The 20,599-nt window shown below is 40.6% G+C and overlaps 1 protein-coding gene across 1 annotated transcript in view; it reads right to left on the bottom strand.

Annotated features, from left to right (window-relative positions):
• USH2A (usherin) overlaps window positions 1–20,599 on the bottom strand; it is a 572,584-nt gene that overhangs the window by 380,633 nt on the left and 171,352 nt on the right. The window lies entirely within an intron of this gene.

Genomic DNA, 20,599 nt, shown 5'->3' with positions numbered 1-20,599 from the left:
CGAATTTGCATTTCATAGATGGCACCAATCCCATCCCACACTGGTAAGATTAAAATATAAAAATAATAGCCCCGGCACATGTACACAATTTCTGGCACTTAATGAAAAGTGGATTTCAGGGACGCACAACTCACAGAAAAAGTGGACCCTAATTTTTTATTTATTTGAAATTTACAAGCCATTGTAAACACTGCAAAGTATGTTTAACAAATTGCGAACAATCTCAATTTTCAGCTTAATTCTCTGAGAATTTATCCAACACAACTCGCATTTCCTAGCTGCCCGTTGCTGCTGTATGGTATTGCTGTGAGCAGTTACAGAGTTGCACCCGAGTTACACCCCAGTTCACTGCATCCCACTAATGAGCAAAGAGATTCTTGGATGTATACTATAGCCTTTATGTACATGTAACAACTATTGAAATTAATGAAAGCTGTGGGTCTGCAAGGACTGCAAAATGAAGCCCATCATAAATAAAGCACTTTGCAATCTAAGTTAAGAACGTGCATAAGTGCGTTGCTGAATCTGGGTCATATTCTGTAAACTTCATCTAAACACACTTTTACACAGAAGTTACAAATCTAATTAAACAAACATTTTTAGTTTGTAAAATAAACCCTGAGAAAAAACATTCCCAGTTAATCAAAAATAATTAGTCAACCTGCTTTCAGTTATGATGTATCTGTGCACACCCACTGATTTCAAGGATATTACACTTTTTCAAAGAGTGACCATTTATTTATTCTCTTTATTTGTGGGGTAACGATGTTTCTGGATTTGCTACCAGCTAATCATGCTGGTGTTAAAAGACAGCCCAGACCTGAAGAAGAGACGTGTAAGCTTGTCTCTCTGACCAACAGATGTTGGACCTGTAAAATAAATTACCTCACCCAACTTGCCTCACATTTCTAAAGTTATTTATGATTTTTAAAAAACATGCCTTTAAAAAACGGAGAGAACTTTTTTCAGAAATGGGCCAGGTTTTACAGCAGTTTCACACACAAACTCCAGCCCTATGTTTATTTCCCACTAGGCAAACCTGATTGTCAGGTATATTACATTTCTATCTGACTACATGTATATATTTGTGGCAAGCTGTATTGTCTTTCCATCTACACAGTGAAAAGCATTGGTTTTCCCCTTAAATCTTCATTCATTTAAAGAATATTTATAGAGTAACAAAGATAAGAGGGGTTTCAGAGTAACAGCCGTGTTAGTCTGTATTTGCAAAAAGAAAAGGAGTACTTGTGGCACCTTAAAGACTAACCAATTTATTTGAGCATAAGCTTTCGTGAGCTACAGCATCCAATGAAGTGAGCTGTAGCTCACGAAAGCTTATGCTCAAATAAATTGGTTAGTCTCTAAGGTGCCACAAGTACTCCTTTTCTTTTTGAAAGATAAGAGGGGAGTATAAACTAGTCAGAGAGAAAATCAAATTAAAATAAAAAATTACTGAAATGTCTCTTTATTGTATCAATGAAGATGGACAGAAAGAGAAAGGTCTAGAAGAGAGTACATGGGAAAGGAGAGAAATTGTCTGGAGAAAAATCATCATGATACAAAAATGACCCAATAGGTGTATCACTTAATTGTCATTGCTCATATGCAAAACACAAATTTTCATTAACAAAAAAAGGTAATGATTATTCTGTAACTAAGACAAATAAGACCATAGCTCAGATCCTCAATTGCTGCAAAATCATTAATGTAGCTATGCTGATTTACCCCAGCTGAGATCTGGCCCCATACGTCTGGAAACTTTTCAGTTTCTTACCATGGTTCATATATGAGCCTTTTAAGAGCTATCATTTCTGACAAGTTATAAGAGTCTTTGAAGATTAACAGGATTTCCTTCTTTCCAAGACAAGTCATCCAATTATGAGGACAGGCTGAAGAATTAATGTTTCTGAGGATTTCAAAGGTCTAACTGTATTTGTATCAGTCCAAATATGTAAGTTTTGTGTGTTAAAGAAATATTTACATTTAAAATAAAATTTGTCCTGTTTCACCTATCACTGGATGGATCCTCCATTTGGTGTTGTTTTTTTTTAAGGGAAAATTTGTGATAGTCTTCCTGCTCTTGCTTTCTGTCTCTGAAGGGAAAGGGAGCTAGAAGCTCTGCTTCTCAACTCTCTGCCCACTGCTGCATCCTGTCCCTCAGGAAGGGGGAAGAAGACGTATTTCTGCAATTATTTTAATGACTTCCAAAATATTTTTTAAATGTCCATAATAATTTTGTATATGTAAGTGTACAAATATCTATCACACACACAAAAGACAGGGATGGAATGTTTTATTGTTGCAATTTGTAAATGAAACGCACAGTTCCAAATCTTTCTATTTATATTTTTATTTGCCTTTTTAATACCTCTAATGAGAAGACAGTTTTGCTTTGCTTTTTATATTTTCCTCTGCACAGAGTTCTATGTTGTAATGTTGGCTGAAGTTGAAGAATGGCATAATTTGAAGAGGTTTTTGATATAATCTTAATAATATCTAAAGCTGCCAAAAAGCTAAATAGGTCAAACTTAAAGGTTGAACAAGGCTGAATACAGGTACAATGAATGAATGAATGAATGAATAAACGAAAGGAGAGACTCCAGTAGATTCTACAAATCCCAAGTTTCAGAGCTAGAAAAAATCACCTTGATTTAGATTTCAGTACTTTCTTTCTGTTAAAGTGACTAATTTGATACCTATTTTATTTTATTTTTTTGCCACCCCATTATGCCCACTACTGGTAAAACAAACAGGACATTTTAGCTTTAATCTTCTTACTACATAACCCAAATAACTTCAGTCATGTTTGCATTAATGCTGCATTAATCATGTTGTTGCGTATTAATGAGTTTTCAGGCTATGCTAATTACTGTCATAGATTCTGCAGCAGCCCATTAAATATACAAATTACAGAATTAAAGAGCCAGAGCTCTTCATGATTAATCTTTAAATGGAGAAAAACTAATGATGTCTGTACAAAGTTTCTCTCTACTTTTGGCTGACTGAGCCCAATGAACAATCAATTAGAATATTTGAAGAATACGAAAATTGTACATAATAAAGATTGCACGCAGTTATTCCATACAGCTTTGAATAATTTTCTAAGTTTGCTGTCATATGGACTTTTATAATATTTTCCAGTCTTGAAAGCCTTCTTAAGTGTAACACAGGAGTAAAAGCTACAGGCTTTGAATTCATTATTACATATCCATAGGAAGCAGCTGGTTCAGTATGAATATAGTAAATCAATGTTCTCTTTTTAGCAAGGACAACAGTCCTGTTACTCTCTAGTTAGTAAGATTTACAACAAACCTTGGTGAAAAGAAAGCCAAGATAAGTTTAGAGTCATTTGATAAGATTTGATGGATTAGTAGCACTTTCTCCTCACAGCAATCAAGTGATGTTTTGCTCAGGAAAGAAGCAATGCCTAGTGGTTAAATCAAGGTATGGCGATTAGGAGATCTGGATTCTATACCCAGCTACTGTCTCAGAAGGTCACCTCTGTTTAGTTATTTAATTTCTCTGTGCCTCAGTTTTTTCTGTCTGTAAACAGGGTCTAATAGTGCCTGCATAACCTGGTAGGATTATTTTGAGATTTGATTAAATGTTTATAAATCAACCACATTAGGAGAAATAGTGGAGGGATTGTAAAGATCAACTGAAAAATACCAAAGCTGCCAAACTCAGACAAATATATTTGGAAAAATTACATGAATGTCAGCTCTATTCTTCCACTTGAGGAATAGGATTTATCCAGGAAAACTGTTCTCATAGAACCCTATGTAAATGCAATGCATTATATAGCAAATCACAAAAGTTTCCCCTGAAAATAATGGCATTTCATTCCACGTTAATATTACTTTGCAGTTCAGTAGTTACTTTTCAATCTAGAGTTAACAAGGGCTTTATAAACACTAATTAATTGAAATCTCACAACATCCTGGAGAAGTAGGTATACCTGTAACATAAAAAAAAAAAGAAAAAGAAAAATCCTGTCTCATGACTGGCTGAAAACAGTCATGTGATGAGTCAATATATTTCTATTATTTACTTCCACCGAGGCAGCTAATACTGAGGTCCTGTAGGAATTTTGACCTTTCAGCACATATGTCATAAATATAAAGGGAAGGGTAAACCCCTTTGAAATCCCTCCTGGCCAGGGGAAAGCTCCTCTCACCTGTAAAGGGTTAAGAAGCTAAAGGTAACCTCGCTGGCACCTGACCAAAATGACCAATGAGGAGACAAGATACTTTCAAAAGCTGGGAGGAGGGAGAGAAACAAAGGGTCTGTGTGTCTGTCTATATGCTGTTTCTGCCAGGGATAGACCAGGAATGGAGTCTTAGAACTTTTAGTAAGTAATCTAGCTAGGTGTGTGTTAGATTATGATTTCTTTAAATGTCTGAGAAAAGAATTGTGCTGAATAGAATAACTATTTCTGTCTGTGTATCTTTTTTGTAACTTAAGGTTTTGCCTAGAGGGGTTCTCTAGGTATCTACCATCCTGATTTTACAGAGGTGATTTCTATTTACTTCTATTTCTATTAAAAGTCTTCTTGTATGAAAACTGAATGCTTTTTCATTGTTCTCAGATCCAAGGGTTTGGGTCTGTAGTCACCTAGGCAAATTGGTGAGGCTTTTTACCAAACCTTGCCCAGAAAGTGGGGTGCAAGGTTTTGGGAAGTATTTTGGGGGGAAAGACGTGTCCAAACTGCTCTTCCCCAGTAACCAGTATTTGTTTGGTGGTGGTAGCGGCCAATCCAAGGACAAAGGGTGGAATATTTTGTACCTTGGGGAAGTTTTGACCTACGCTGGTAAAAATAAGCTTAGGAGGTTTTTCATGCAGGTCCCCACATCTGTACCCTAGAGTTGAGAGTGGGGAAGGAATCTTGACAACATATATCTAAATAAGCGCGCACTGTGAGTTCTATTTCCCTCCCAGAATGATCAAGGGCATGGAAAAACTCTCATGAGGGAGAAGGGATTGAGAAGACTGTCATTGCTAGAGATGAGAGAAATAAGAAGGGAGCATGATAAATGTATATAAAATAATGAATGGTATCGAGAAATTAGATGATGAGCTTTTGTTCTCTATGTCTGATAATACAAAAACAAGGGGACATTCAATTAAATTAAAAGTTGAAAAGTTCTAACCAAATAAAAGGAAACACATTTTCACACAATATATAATTAAAGTGTGGAGATCATTACCGCAGGAAGTCATCGAGACCAAGAACTTAATAAGAAATCAAAAAGGGAGTGGACATTCATATGGATATAAAAATATCCAATCATCTTAATTAATAACAAACCTTTCAGAAGGGATATTTAACCCATGCTTCAGCATTTAAACCAATCTCTGACTTGTAGAGGTCAGGATGAGACCTATGGTGGAGGCCAGATTATCTCACATTTGTCTGTTGGGGTATTCTTACATGATCCTAAGAAGCATCTGGTGCTGGCCACTGTAAAGATACGATACTGGATTAGATGGACCTCAGGTACAGCAATTCCTATGTTCTAGAAGGTAAGAAAGTTTTTCTGAAGCTCTAACTCAATAATCCTTTTTGAACATTATTCATTTTAAGGAATGGAAAAGCTGCAGGGGATTTATGTAATTAACTGAAATTCTAGCCTCACTACTTGTGAATATTTTTAGTACATATGCTGGATTCATATTTCAATGAAAAGCCAGGTTTGTTGTCCCTGAAGGCAAATATTTGCCTCTTGGGTTAATAAATGTTGGTTTTCTCCTCAACTAAAGTCAATATCTGCTTACTATATCTGTTCATTTACACAGATGCATAAAAGGATACACATTAAAGAAACTAAGTGTCTTGTCCAAGTTCAATAAACAAGTCTAGGAACATCTCAGGAGTTCTGACTCTCAGTCATCTGGTTGTGGATACAGCACACAGCCAGGATTATACCTTTAGAATGGGATTTCAATGAAAGGGAATACGAGTTCTCATCCTAGATCTATTTGCAAGGCCAAGCCTTGCACCAGGTAGAAGCTAGTGGTAATTTAGTTGTTTTATACTGCAAAAACAGGGCAGTGGTAATCTGCACGAACAGGTGACCAATTATTCATAGAAGAGCTTCTATATGTTATTCTCTGACTTGAGCAGAAATCAGGAAGCTTCTCAAATATGTCGTGTTTTTCTCAGGTAACATCTGATTTTTTTTTAATTTATCTATCTAATTAATTATGCACCTATCATAGCAACTCCGCTCACAGCATAACAATATGCAATGCATATAAAAACCCACCCTAATTCATATTAACAATGCTTTAAAAGTATGTACATTAAAAAGTGAAAAAGACAGCCAAATCTTTGCACACAACAAATTTTCTCTGAGGAAGCCTGATTAAGTAGGTAGGACCTGTAATGCACCCATAAGATCAACAAACTGAGGCTCTGTTCGAAGAAAAGGAAAGTAATTTCTGGAGTAAAGGGCCCTTTACTGGAAATGTCCTGACCCCAACCAGTGATGTTGAAATATAGGGGCTGTCACATAAAGCATTCTTTGTAATATCCAGCTAAGTTCGTTGTTACAGGGACTGTATTTTTGTTACCTGTGTATACAGTAGCTAGCAAAATGGGGCCCTACTCCCTGACTGGGGCCTCTAGGTACAGCTGCCTGGGAACTACATGGAGAGAGAAGAGGTCTCTCAGATATGCAAGAACCAAACCATCAAAATACAACACCATGAAGTGAACCCACAAGTAAACTGGAGGTCAGTGATTAAAGATATAAGATCAAATATAACCCTTTATTTAGTATTTGCAACAGTAGTACAAACATAATGTTGCACAGGCAGAGAGTAATTAAACTGATCGAGGGAAAAGAGCATGACTAGAACTGGGTAAAGCACAAATACATCAAAATTAAAGTCAGTGTAATGATTTGAAACACAGCAAATTTAGATAACAGCACTCTAGCCAAGCCAGAATCCCATCACACAGCATCAGAGAAGTCAGAAGTACAATAAGATGGAAATCCTACAGCAACTGAGGATGCTTATTGATTAGACAATGTACATACTGAATAAGAGGATAACTAAAAGAAGCCCAGTGAATGGTTTGAGATATACAATAGGCCAAAGTGGAAATGGAACAAGATGAAAAAAAAAAACTTTAGATAGCAATATAAGACAAAGCAAAAACTCAGCAAAAATATAGCAATTCAAGTTAGAACCTCAGCAAGAAACGCAAGTGATGGCAGAACTGCAAGATCGAGTTAACAATGTATCCAGGCTAACACAAAGTTTCAAAGCAGAACAACAAACTCAGCAACTGACAAATGTTAATGATTCAAAGAAGGAGGTAATAACTGAAAGTAAGAAATGTGCACTCTTTCATCCGGTAGCAGTTGCAATAACCTTGTCCTAATTATTTTTGACATAGTGACCTTCTTCAGAAGAAACCAAAAAAAGCTGGGTTCACTTAGAGGAAATAAACTCACAGAAGGGTTTTTCCATGTCTTATCTGTAGACAACGAACTATTGCATTTATGTTTGAGGGAGAGTTTGCTAGGTAAATATTTAACAAAGCTACATTTACTGGACATATGCTGCAAGCACCACACTAAAGGCTCGCTGAGGAAAAATGCTGAGAGACCCCCACTTTTATTAATTTCAATGGGAGATAGGACATTCATCAACTCATAAGAGATACTCAGAACCTTGTAGGACTGCACTTTCAAAATGCAGTTGGTCCTTTGTCACAGCAGCTGAGAACAACATTCCATGAGATTGTTGTTGTTTTCTCTCTGGACCTGAGTCTTTAAACCTAGAAAGTTCAGGCCTCGCTACCTTTTTTTTTTAATGGGGCTGACACTAGTAATTGTAAAAAGAAGCACTTGCTGTCAGAAATTGTCTTTCACCATTGCAAAACAAGGAAGAAGAAGAAGAAGAAGAGGAGAAATGGAAAATTAAAATCTTCCCCCAAAGTACTGATTAATGGTATCTCCAAGGGGAATCACTGCTCCTTTTTGATGTTTGTATACTGTAGTTAAGTATCACTATTTCTTAAATAAAATCCCATGAGAAGCAACCTGTATCACTTGCAATAGAGTTTTAATATACTAGATGCATTCAGGATACCTGTTGATGCTGTACATATGATGAGATAAAAAGAGGTTCGAAACATACATTAGTAGCAAGAAAAGGATGAAGGAAAGTGTAGGTCAGACAACATCAAGAAGGCTGAAGTGTTTAATGACTATTTTACTTCAGTCCTCACTAAAAAGGTAAATTATGACCAGATACTTAACCAAATTTGTATTAATAACAAGAGGGAAGGAATGCAAGCCAAAAGGGAAAAAGAACAGGCTAAAGAATATTTAGATAACTTAGATGTTTTTGTGTCGGCAGGACCTAATGAAATTCATACTAGGGTACTAAGGAACTAGCTGAAACAATGTTGGAACAGTTAGCAATTATCTTTGAGAGTAAATGGAGGGTGGGTAACATCCCAGGGAACTGGAGAAAGGCAAAAATATTACCTATCTTTAAAAAGGGGGAAATAGAAGACCTGAGAAATTATATGCCAGTCAGCCCAACTTCAACACCTGGAAAGATACTGGAACAAATTATGGAACTATAAACTATAGAGGACAATCAGATTACATCAAATAGCCAGTATGGATTTCTCAAAAACAAATCGTCCCAAACCAACCTAACTTCCTTCTTTGACAATGTTATTGGCCCAGCGTATGGGGGTAAGGTGAAGTTATAGACATGATGCGATACATCTTGATTTTAGTAAGGCTTGACACAGTCCCACATGACCGTCTCATAAGCAAATTAGAGACATGTGGCCTGGATTAAATTATTATATGGTGGGTGCAAAATTAGCCAAAGACTGTATTCAAAGTGTAATTATCAATGGTTCTCCATGAAACTGGGAGGAAATGTCTAGTGGGGTCTGTGCTGGGTCGGGTACTAGTCAATATTTTCATTAAATGACCTGGATAATGGAGTGGAGAGTATGCTTATAAAATCTGCAGATGACACCAAGCTGAGAGGGTTTGGTAGCACTTTGGAGGACAAGATTTGAATGCAAAATGATCTTGACAAATTGGAGAACTGGTCTGAAATCAACAAGATGAAATTCAATAAAGACAAGTACAAAGGACTATAACTTAGGAAAAATCAAATGCACAGTTACAAAATGGAGACTAACTGGGTAGGCAGTAGTTCTGCGAAAAAAGGCGTTATAGTGGATCACAAATTGCATATGAGCCAACAATGTGATGCGGATGAGAAAAAGGCTAATATCATTCTGGGGTATATTAACAGGAGTTTCTTATGGAAGACACAGAAGATGATTGTCCCACTCTACTCATCACTGGTGAGGCATCAGCTGGAGTACTGTATCCAGGTTTAAGCACCACACTTTAAGACAAATGTAGACAAAGCAGAGAGAGTCCAGGGAAGAGCAACAAAAATGATCCAAGTTTTAGAAAAGCTGACCTATGAGGAAAGGTATATAAAAAACTGGGCATGTTTAGTCTTGAGAAAAGAACAATGAGGGGGACCCTGACAGTCTTCAAATATGTCAAAGGCTGTTCTAGAGAGGATTGTGGTCAATTGTTCTCCATGTCCACTGAAGGTAGAACAAGAACTAACGGCTTAATTTGAAGCAAAGGCCATTTAGACTTAGATATTAGGAAAAACTTTCTAACTGTAAGAATTTTAAGCACTGGAATAGGCTTCCAAGGGAGGTTGTAGAATCCCACCCATTGGACGTTTTTAAGTACAGGTTAGACAAACACCAGGGAGGGCTGATCTAGGTATACTTGGCCTTGCCTCACCACAGGAGGCTTGACTAGATGACCTCTCAAGGTTCCTTCTAGCCTTACATCTCTGTGATTGAATGGCTATTTACAGCCACTGTAGACTGCTGTTCAAAGTTATAAATAAAAGTTAAGAAAAGCAAGAATCTATTGTCAGCAGTATAACAATTTTCAATTTCAAAACAAGACATTTGCTATTGTACAGAATATTCTATTTTGAATGTGACAAAACGACTATGTAGTAGAATAATTTAGTGCCTAATTCTGTCTTTAACACAAGTGACACTCCTCCAAAGATAGTTATATCCATGTAAGAAATGGATGAGTGTGGCCCTAAATAGAGCATACACCAGCCAACCTCTGTACAAGCATGTGCAAGGGGGAGGAGAGAAGAAGCTCCCTCCATTCCAGCTAGCATCTCTGTGCAGGGACTGGCCAGCATAGTGACCCCATATGTAGGGGTCTGAAAGGCAGTAGGAAGAAGTTATGGCTCCAGTGCTGGTTTAGAGGGAGATGGCTAGGCACTATGGGTGATGCATCCTTGTCATGGATGGCATATATGACACTGGTTTGCACTGCATGGGAACCACTACGAGAAGAGCTCCAGATCTCTTCTGATTTCAGAGTAGCAGCCATGTTAGTCTGTATCTGCAAAAAGAAAAGGAGTACTTGTGGCACCTTAGAGACTAACAAATTTATTTGAGCATAAGCTTTCGTGAGCTACATAAATTTGTTACTCTCTAAGGTGCCCAAGTACTCCTTTTCTTTTTGCAGATCTCTTCTGGTTGATTCCGGCTTCTGTATGGCTCACTCTCTCCAACACTTCTAAGTGTGCAAAGGTAGAATCTATTCTATAATTTGAAGCAGGCACAGCACTTGAATTGCTCTTTAAAAGGTCATTTAACATTATTTTCAGCTGTTCATCATTAATAAATACTATCTGTTTATTTTATGTTCATGATCATGTCACCACAATATATGGACCAATGATCAGACAGTGGATTTTATGTTAGTCACAGTACATTAGGCAACATTCACCCTACCATCTCTGTTCTGCCTGGCTTCTACAAAATGTGTCACGAACAACATGACCACAGTGCGTTGAGCCAGCTGTGGAATGTTTAGCACCAATTTGGAGTCTGGCTTATTCCCAAGACTCAAACCTCTGGACTCACTGTACAAGTCAGGCGTGCATGGAAGAAAAGAATGTGGGGAAAACTATAGTGGCTATATTCTGATATCATGTGCTGTACACCATTTACATTTTGTTAATCAGATATTTAATAACTGCACTCCAGGAAATATTCTAAGAGTAACAAGTAAAACACTAGGACATTTTTTTTCCAGGCCATGAAAGCCAGAAAAGTCCTGGTTGCAACTGCTGAATCAAGGACTTGGGCAGGCAAACTTGCTGGAACTCCTTGGAGCTTGAAACCTTAAAAAATACTGGCAAACACTAGAATGGAAAAAGTGACATGACACCCTTTGGAACTTCTTTGCAAGATCAGGTAACTTTAGACTGCTTATATTGGCCACTTGGGCCAAAAAAAAAAAAAAAAAGAAGAAGATCTATAAAGCTACCATTTATTGAATTGTATTGGAGGAAAGGGTGACCAGACAGCAAGTGTGAAAAATCGGGACAGCAGGTGGGGAGTAATAGGAGCCTATATAAGAAACAGCCCCATATATCGGGACTGTCCCTATAAAATCGCAAAAAGAAAAGGAGTGCTTGTGGCACCTTAGAGATTAACAAATTTATTTGAGCATGAGCTTTCGTGAGCTGCAGCTCACGTCATCGGATGCATTCAGTCGAAAATACAGTGGGGAGATTTATATACATAGAGAACATGAAACAATGGGTGTTACCATACATACTGTAAGGAGAGTGATCACTTAAGATGAGCCATTACCAGCAGGAGAGTGGGGGGGGGGGGGACTTTTGTAGTGATAATCAAGGAGGGCCATTTCCAGCAGTTGACAAGAACGTCTGAGGAACAGTGTTTTCTTTTTGCGAATACAGACTAACACGGCTGCTACTCTGAAACCTATAAAATCAGGACATCTGGTCACCCTAATTGGAGGTTTGTGCTGGAAAAATGCAAAATGAAAATGAAACCAAAAGGTTTCAGTAGGAGTCTGTTGAAGTCATAGTGACTTCAGAATCACAGAAGAAATTGAAAGGAAAGAGAATACACAGACATCATTTGATCCAAGCCTGAATGGAAGATACTTCCAATCCATGCAGACACATACTTGTTTCTTACCTCACACCTCTTTTATGCTGCTGAAACTCCACTGACTTCAGTGGAGTGGCTTGTGATTTACACTAGTCTAAGACACTAGTCAACAGAACTATGGCAAACTGAACTGGCTGAAGATCTGGCCATATATTTTTAATATGCTTTCCATTTTAATGATCTAAACAACAAAGATAAGGGCAATATTAGAAATAGTTTTTCTTTTTTCTCAATGGCATTTCTTCAATATATAGTGATATAATTTGGCCTCAATGCATTGTGAGATTTGAGAAGAGCAATTAAATTATCTTATGTTGCCTCTGCATATTTTTAATTCCTTATGGCAAACCTGAATTAAAGGCAATGTCTTTGCTTCCTGCCTTTCTGTTGATTTTTATATTATTGCTTAAAACATGAATGATTGCCAAATATATGACTGACTAATCCTGAATGATGATAATAAGGAAATCTCTTTTACTCTGGTAGTAAACTCACTAATAATTTAATTCCTTTTTCCTCTCTCCTCTCATAGATATGGGGCTTTATAGGACATGGAAGATCATGATTGATTGCAATATTGTAATATAATGAATCAGAAGCTGGATGACTGGCCATACAATACTGGTTAACAGCATCGTACTCTGTTCTATATTCTTCTGTCTTTCCAACAAGAAAAGGAGTACTTGTGGCACCTTAGAGACTAACCAATTTATTTGAGCATAAGCTTTCGTGAGCTACAGCTCACTTCATCGGATGCATTCAGTGGATGCTTACTGCTCAGGCCGAGGGAGGCGGAGGTGAGCTCGGGGGGTGGGGGTGGTGGTGCGCGCCGCAGCAGGTAACCTGGGGTGGGGGGCGAGCAGGGGAACCGCTCCCAGCCCCAGCTCACCTCCCCCACCCTTGGCCTGAGTGTGAAGCCGCTGCCTGCTTCTCAGCCCTCCCAGGCTTCCTGCTGAACAGCTGATTCGTGGCAAGCTGGGGGGGGGACAGGGGGGGAGGCGTGGAGAAGCAAAGCGGGACGGTGCATTCAGGGGAGGAGGTGGAGCAGAGGTGAGCTGGGGCCGGGCGCGGGGTGGGGAGCTGCCGGTGGGTGCTCTGCACCCACCAATTTTCCCCGTGGGTGCTCCAGCCCCAGAGCACCCAGGGAGTCGGCGCCTAAGGCGCCACTTTTGATGTGATCAGTGGGGGAGCGCCCACTCTCCCGCCCCAGGAGCCAGAGGGACCTGCCGGATGCTTCCTGGGAGCTGCCCCAGGTAAGCACCGCTGGGACTCCCCACCTCACCCCCTGGCAGGTGCCTCTGGCTCTTAGGGGTGGGGTGGGCACCCACTACGGTGGCCCATGAGACCCTCCTGCCCGGTTCTGGGGGCAGACAGGGGAGGGGGGGGGCAGGGGTCCTGGGGCGGGGCGTCAAGGAACACAGGGGGTTGGACCCCCTCATGGGGTGAGGAGGGAACCCGTTGTTAAGATTTTGGCAACTCATCACTGAACATATCTGAAAATAAACAAAATTAAAATAGTGGACAGGAACTGCTTTTGGGGGGACAACTAGGTTAGCGAACCAGCTTGCACCTACAATGGGAAACACATTTCTGGAATCTGATTTTTTAGAAGTGCTGAGCCCCCCAATACATCCAATTGAAATCAATGGGCGCTTCAGGCACACAGCATTTCAGAATATCTAGCCCTGATGGGTGTATGTCTATTAAATGTAAACACTCTTAATATTAATGAAAAACATCAAATCTGAGTAATTAAGCACACAGTCAAAAATGTAAGGGCTCAATCCTCAGCGCAGCTGAAAAGAGTGAGGTGAAAAGGCTGGAAGCCACCTTTGTGCTTCCCAGTCCTGGGCTCCTTGTGAAAACAAAATAGCCCCCAGTGTAATTAAGGCCTGGTCTACATTTAAAAGTTTTCTGTCATAGGTATGTCAATTAGGACTCTGACAAAGATCACACCCCTAACCAACAACTATGCCATCTCACAACATGTTATTGATAGCACTTTGGCTGTTGATGTTTTATTTTCCAGTGCCACTGATGTCATCTGAAATTGCCCAGAACTGTGGCTTTTATAATAAACCAATATAACCCAGCACCAGTTAAATGCCAAAGGTTAGAAAGGAAATGGCTCATGTTCAATGGCTCATGTGATTTTAAAATATCCACCCTCTATCCCCTTACTTGTTTTTTGTGCAAAATATTTGTACAGTTTTGAAGTTAGAGCTGAGAAAAGGCAAAAGGAACAGAACAAAACTTAACAGCACAATACAAAAGTTCTAGAGTTACAACATAGTATTGGGGAATATTCTTGCTTCAGAATTGAAATCTTAATAAAGACCACAGGGAGCAAATATTCATTTCCTAACAAAATGAAGGTAGGACTTGATATTGCAGTGTAGGTAAAAAAAAAAAGTGATCAAATAAATAAGATAGTACAGAACCAGAGTGTGCTTTATAAGTTAACAGTCAGTTTTTAAAATGAATAGTCTTGCAAACTGGAGCCAATGCAGGGTAAGATGATCTGGTTGATATGTTTTGGTTCTGCTGAAATAAACCCATTTATAGGAGCATTTCCTTGATAACTAAGTTAAAAGAGCATTGTAATAGTCAAGCCTGGCTAAGGGAACGCCTCTTCTTACTGTCAATATTTCAAGCTGATAAAGAGCTGACCAAGTGCTATCAGTATTGTGGTGAATAAAAGAAAGCCTAGGACCATCAACATTAATGGAACTTGTGTGGTTAAATGCCATATATTGTCCTGAAAATTTACCTTAAGGACTAAATTTAATTTTTGTGTTTTGTTTTTGGGGTTTTTTTTTGCTTATGCTTCCCTTTTTCTCTACACATGGTATGTGCAATGTAAACTTCTAAAATCACTTGATATGACTGGTATCCCAGGGTTCTTTTAAAAAGGCAGATAAATTACAAAGCTGATTTGGGGTGCCTGAAATACTTGGGAAAACTGAAATGCCAGTTTTATAAACACAGATAAAACTGGCTGATCTAATATCTTCAGGCAGAGAGCACCTTAGCCCTGGGGAACAACTGACAAAGGCTCTAGCACCCACCATCTACAATCTGTATTTGGGAATGGTTAATAAACCAGACACCTAAGGAGAGGGGGACCAATGGCTGGGCTCTGGAAGTGAGGGAGGGGAGCGTGCATGTGCTTGGGGGGGCACCCCACAGCTGGGCTCTGGGAGATGGGGGAGCCAATGCATGGGCTGGGAGGGCCCCATGGCTGACCTCTCGGGAAAGCAGATGTGCGTATCTTGGGTCGGGGGTGCCACACAGCTGGGCTCTGGGGGTGTGTAGGTGCCTGGGCCGGTGGAGCTCTGTGAGGAGGGTGGGAAGAAGTCTAGGTTGGGGGGGTGCCCCACAGCTGTGCTCCGGGGGGAGGGGGTGTGGGTATCTGGGTTGGGGGGATGCCCCATAGTTAAGCTCTGGGGGGAAGAGGTGTGGGTGTATGGGCTGGGGGGTGCCCCACAGCTAAAGTCTGGGGGGAGGACGTGTGAGTGTCTGGGCTGGGGAGCACTCCCAGAAGCTGGGCTCTGGGGGGAGGGGATGTAGGTGTCTGGGTTGGGGGTGCCCCACAGCTAAGCTCTGGGGGGAAGGGGTGTGGGTGTCTGGGCTGGGCGGGGGTCTGCAGATGGGCTTTGTGAGGAAGAGGGGTGGGTATCTGGCCTCCTGGCTGGGCTCAGGGGGAAGAGAAACAGGAACTGGGTTGTCATAAGGGTTTTTCTTAACTCCCTGTTCCTGGGGGAATCATTTTATTGTTGTTACAAACATATTGCTGACAGGTATTTTTAAATAAATTACCAAACTAACTGAAAATGGCATGAGTATATAGTGTTATTGTGACTAATAAAATATGCAGAATTTTGCAGAATTATAAAATATTGTGCGCAGAATTTTTAATCTTTGGGCAAAGAATTCCCACAGGAGCATGCTACTCCAGACACTGAATAAGACATTGCCTTGACCTGAAACAGCCTTCAATCTAATAACTGGGGGACTCCAATGATTCCATAATCATTCTGTCTTAGAACATCTTTTTTTAATGTAGCTATGGAAAGGAGTGACGAACAGTTAACATTTGTAGGGTTAACAGAAGCAATGACTTTTAAGGAGGGATTATAAACAGAAGACGGGATGATTACCTGGAGCACCCTACTGTGCAGGTAAGTATCTGAGTGGCCTCCGATGTGCAGGAGGTCAAACTAGATGATCATGATGGTCCCGTGGGATCTTAAAGTCTATGAGTCTATGAGGGAACAGTTCAGAAGAATTTATTTTGTTAACGTCAGCAGAATGTCCTGAATAAAGGAACATTACTTATTTAATTGTATCTGGAGTTCTTTAAGATAAATGGCCCCTATCTGTATTTCACTGTGCGGCACATATGCACTCCACACTCCTGAAAATGGAGGACTATTGCAAGCAGTATTCCCATTAGTCTGCCCCCATGCCCTATTCTCCTTGTGCTCCGTACTGAGTGTTTAAGGAGTGGGACAAACAGACTACTGCTCGAGTTCCTTTTCTATCGCAAAATCCAGTCATGATCCGAAGCAGAGGGGAAGAAGGGCAGATAGTAGAATACAGATAGGAACCACACATCTTGAAGAACTTCAGTTACAGTAAAGTAAGTAACTTTCCTTTCTTATTCGAGTGCTTGTCCCCATACGTATTCCACTGTGGGTGACTGACAAGCAGTACTGAGAGGAGAGTATGAGAATGCAGGCAGTATTAGGTGCTTGTAGAAATGTAGCCCCAAAGGATGCATCAGTGGATCAAGGCGGAATGAGTAGTGAATGGAACTCCACGTAGCTGACCTGCAAATGTCAAGCAGAGGTAACTCCTTCAAGTGATGCTACAGAAGCCCCTTGTGGAGTGAGCTCTTACCCTGTGTGGGGAAGGAAGCTGTGCCAAGTTATAGAAGAGTAGGATATAGCCAGATTTCCACTTAGAGATTCTGTGAGAGCATACAGCTTGACCTCTGACTTGCTCTGCTATGACAACAGTCTAAATCAGTTGTTTTCAAGCTTTTTTCATTTGTGGACCCCTAAAAAATTTCAGATGGAGTTGTGGACCCCTTTGGAAATCTTAGACATAGTCTGCGAACACTCAAGGGTCTGAGAACCCCAGGTTGAAAATCACTGTTCTATAGCAATGACAACCTTTTACAGATCCAGAGATATAGTCTGTGGACCCACAGGAGTCAATGGATCACAAGTTGAAAACCACTGGTCTAAGTGACTTTCTGATCAGTTTCATTCTCTGGAGATAAAATGCCAATGCTCATCGCAAACCGAGGAAATGAAGTTTCTTCTCCTCACCAAAGAATTTGGGGTAAAAAACCACAGGTAAGTGAACTGACTGGTCTGAAATTCACTCCTACGATAATTTCAGGTGTGGTTGTAGCGAGACTTTCTCCTTATGGAATATTGTGCATGGTAGATCAGTTATTAGAGCCCAGAGTTCACCTACCCTTCTGGTTGAAGGGATGGCAATGAGGATGGCAAGCTTCATCAACAGGTGAGACACAGAACACGTAGCTAGCAGTTCAAAGAGAGATTTAATGAGTACCGAAAGCACTACGTTAAGGTCCCAGTGAGGGGTTGTTTTCTTTACTGGTGGAAAGCCTCTGATCAGACCTTTCAAAAATCTGGCTATTACTGGGTGAGTAAAGATGAAATAACTGTCTGAGGGCGGGTGAGACACACTGATTGCCAACAGGTGCACCTGCAGCAAATGAAAGGAAAGACCTGTCATCTTGAGACTAAGAAGGTAGTTCTACAATAATGAGAATATTAGCTGTTTCTGCAAATATCATTTTCCTGGACTCAGACTGTCAAGGTTCCTCCCCCACTCTGAACTCTAGGGTACAGATGTGGGGACCTGCATGAAAACCTCCTAAGCTTACTTTTACCAGCTTAGGTTAAAACTTCCCCAAGGTTCAAATTAATTTTACCCTTTGCCCTTGGAATTTCCACTGCCATCACCAAACTTTAACTGGGTTTACTGGGAAACGTAGTTTGGACACGTCTTTCCCCCCAAAATCCTCCCAACCCTTGCACCCCACTTCCTGGGGAAGGTTTGGTAAAAATCCTCACCAATTTGCATAGATGACCACAGACCCAAACCCTTGGATCTTAGAACAATGAAAAAGCATTCAGTTTTCTTACCAGAAGACTTTTAATAGAAGTAAAGGAATCACCTCTGTAAAATCAGGATGGTAGATACCTTACAGGGTAATTAGATTCAAAACATAGAGAACCCCTCTAGGCAAAACCTTAAGTTAGAAAAAAGACACACAGACAGGGATAGTCATTCTATTCAGCACAGTTCTTTTCTCAGCCATTTAAAGAAATCATAATCTAACGCATACCTAGCCAGATTACTTACTAAAAGTTCTAAGACTTCATTCCTGTTCTGTCCCTGGCAAAAGGAGCATATAGACAGACCCAGACCCTTTGTTTTTCTCCCTCCTCCCAGCTTTTGAAAGTATCTTGTCTCCTCATTGGTCATTTTGGTCAGGTGCCAGCGAGTGCTTTAGCTTCTTAACCCTTTACAGGTGAGAGGATTTTTCCTCTGGCCAGGAGGGATTTTAAAGGGGTTTACCCTTCCCTTTATATTTATGACACAGACAGAGAAACATTTCCACTTGGCCAGGTAACATTTTCTGGTCGAATCCTTTTTTCTGTTACTAAGAACGGTTTTGCATGGCTTCAGAGCAGCAATGTTCTAGGCTTGAGGCCCATCCAAATATCAAGCTGTGAGATGAAGAGTCACAGGGCTAAGATGATTGACCCTACCATTGTCCTGGGTCAGGAGATTTGGAAAGGACCAAATGCTGATCTGTGAACAAGATGACATTCATAGGAGGCATGAGAACAAGAATTGTCTGGGACATTGTGGGAGATGAGAATGACTCACTCCCTGTCCTGTTGAATATTCCATAGAACCAGAGGTAGTAGTGGGATGGGAGAGAAAGCATAGCTCAAGGGATCCAATCAAGACAACAGGAGAGCATCGCTTCTAAAGTGAAGCAGTGTATGTTGCATTTCCTGTTCCATGTGGGGGTTTCATTCAGAGTGAAAACTCTGTTCACTATTGAATAGTGTAACTCCCACTTGTGATTGATGGGGAAATACCCACTGAGGGATCTGCCAATTAATTCTGGATTCCTGGAAGACACACTGCCAATATGTGATACACCAGTTCCATAAGGCAACCATTTCTATACCTAGGGGGATGGATCTTATTTCTCCATGCTGATTTATGTAGAATATGGTTGTTATGCTGTCTGACATTACAAGTAGATGGTGAGACTGGATGAATGGTGGAAAGCCTTTGTAAGCTTCTCGGATTGCCAGGAGCTCCAAAATAATGATGTGTATTCTGGTGTCTTGGAGGCACCCGAGTGCTCTGCGCAGTCTGACTGTCCATATGAGCTCTCCAGCCTATCAGGGAGGAATCCATAATTATCATTTTATTGGATAAGGAGGATAGGAAGGGATCATCCAAGGTACATCTACATTTATGGCAGCATGTAGAGTATAGACACTGTACACTCATGCTGGCATGGATATAAATAGCAGTGTTGAAGGTTAAGCATGGCTTTGGTGAGTAGAATGCCCTACACACTTGAACCCTTGCTTACATGGCTCTCTACACATTCAAGTAGTGCCTCGCACATCTACACCAATTGACTCCAGCAGCGAGGCCTAGCTGCCCTGCGAAGCAGGGTAAACCCCTAGCCCCCCTGCTGTCCTGAAAACCAGGGTAACTGTATTTACTCCGGCCACTATGCCTCACTACCTTGTGAAGCAGGGTAGCCATACTGACTCCGGCCACTAGGCCTTATTGCCCTGCAAATCAGGGTAACTCTATTTACTTTAGTCCTTAGGCTTCCACTACCGCAAGGTAAAGGACAGCTCGAGGGACTGGGTGAACTCACCCTGCACTGGATGGGGACCCCCACTCCGTCACAGTGTGAAATCTATTAATCAGGAGATAAGTCTTCAGCTTGACTGAGTCTAAGGTTGCTCCTATACATTCTATTGTCTGCATCAGAGTCACAGCAGACTTTTCCAAATTCACACAGACTCCAAGGGATGACAGTAGCTGAAGCAGTGACAGGGTGATGCAAGAGCTTCTTCACATGACCTGCCAACGAAAAGCCAATCATCTAAATACAGGAAGACCGTGAAACCACATCATCTGAACTGCACTGCTAATACTAGAAACATTCTGGTAAAAACTCAGAGTGTGGTTGCTAAGCCCAATGGAATCCACCTTCATTGACAGTGGTCAGGACCACTGTTCCCTCTAAGCTGTGCGCATATGCACCCACAGATCTACAGATCTTAAACCCCGTGCACACGGCGAAACACTGTACGCACTCCAGCTTGCTTTTTTTTTTTTGCTTTGGCGGCTGCACAGAAGAAATTTTTTGCACACACAAACAAAATTTGCACACAGCCTGTTAAACATTAGAGGGAACATTGGTCAGGACCCACCATAAACGTGAGGAATCTTCTGGGGGAGGGAAGAACATCCATA

This window comes from Lepidochelys kempii, chromosome 3 (assembly GCF_965140285.1).
Source record: "Lepidochelys kempii isolate rLepKem1 chromosome 3, rLepKem1.hap1, whole genome shotgun sequence".
Lineage (NCBI taxonomy): Eukaryota > Metazoa > Chordata > Testudines > Cheloniidae > Lepidochelys > Lepidochelys kempii.
The sequence above is the reverse complement of the archived record's forward strand: the minus strand, read 5'-3'. Positions and strand labels throughout refer to the sequence as shown.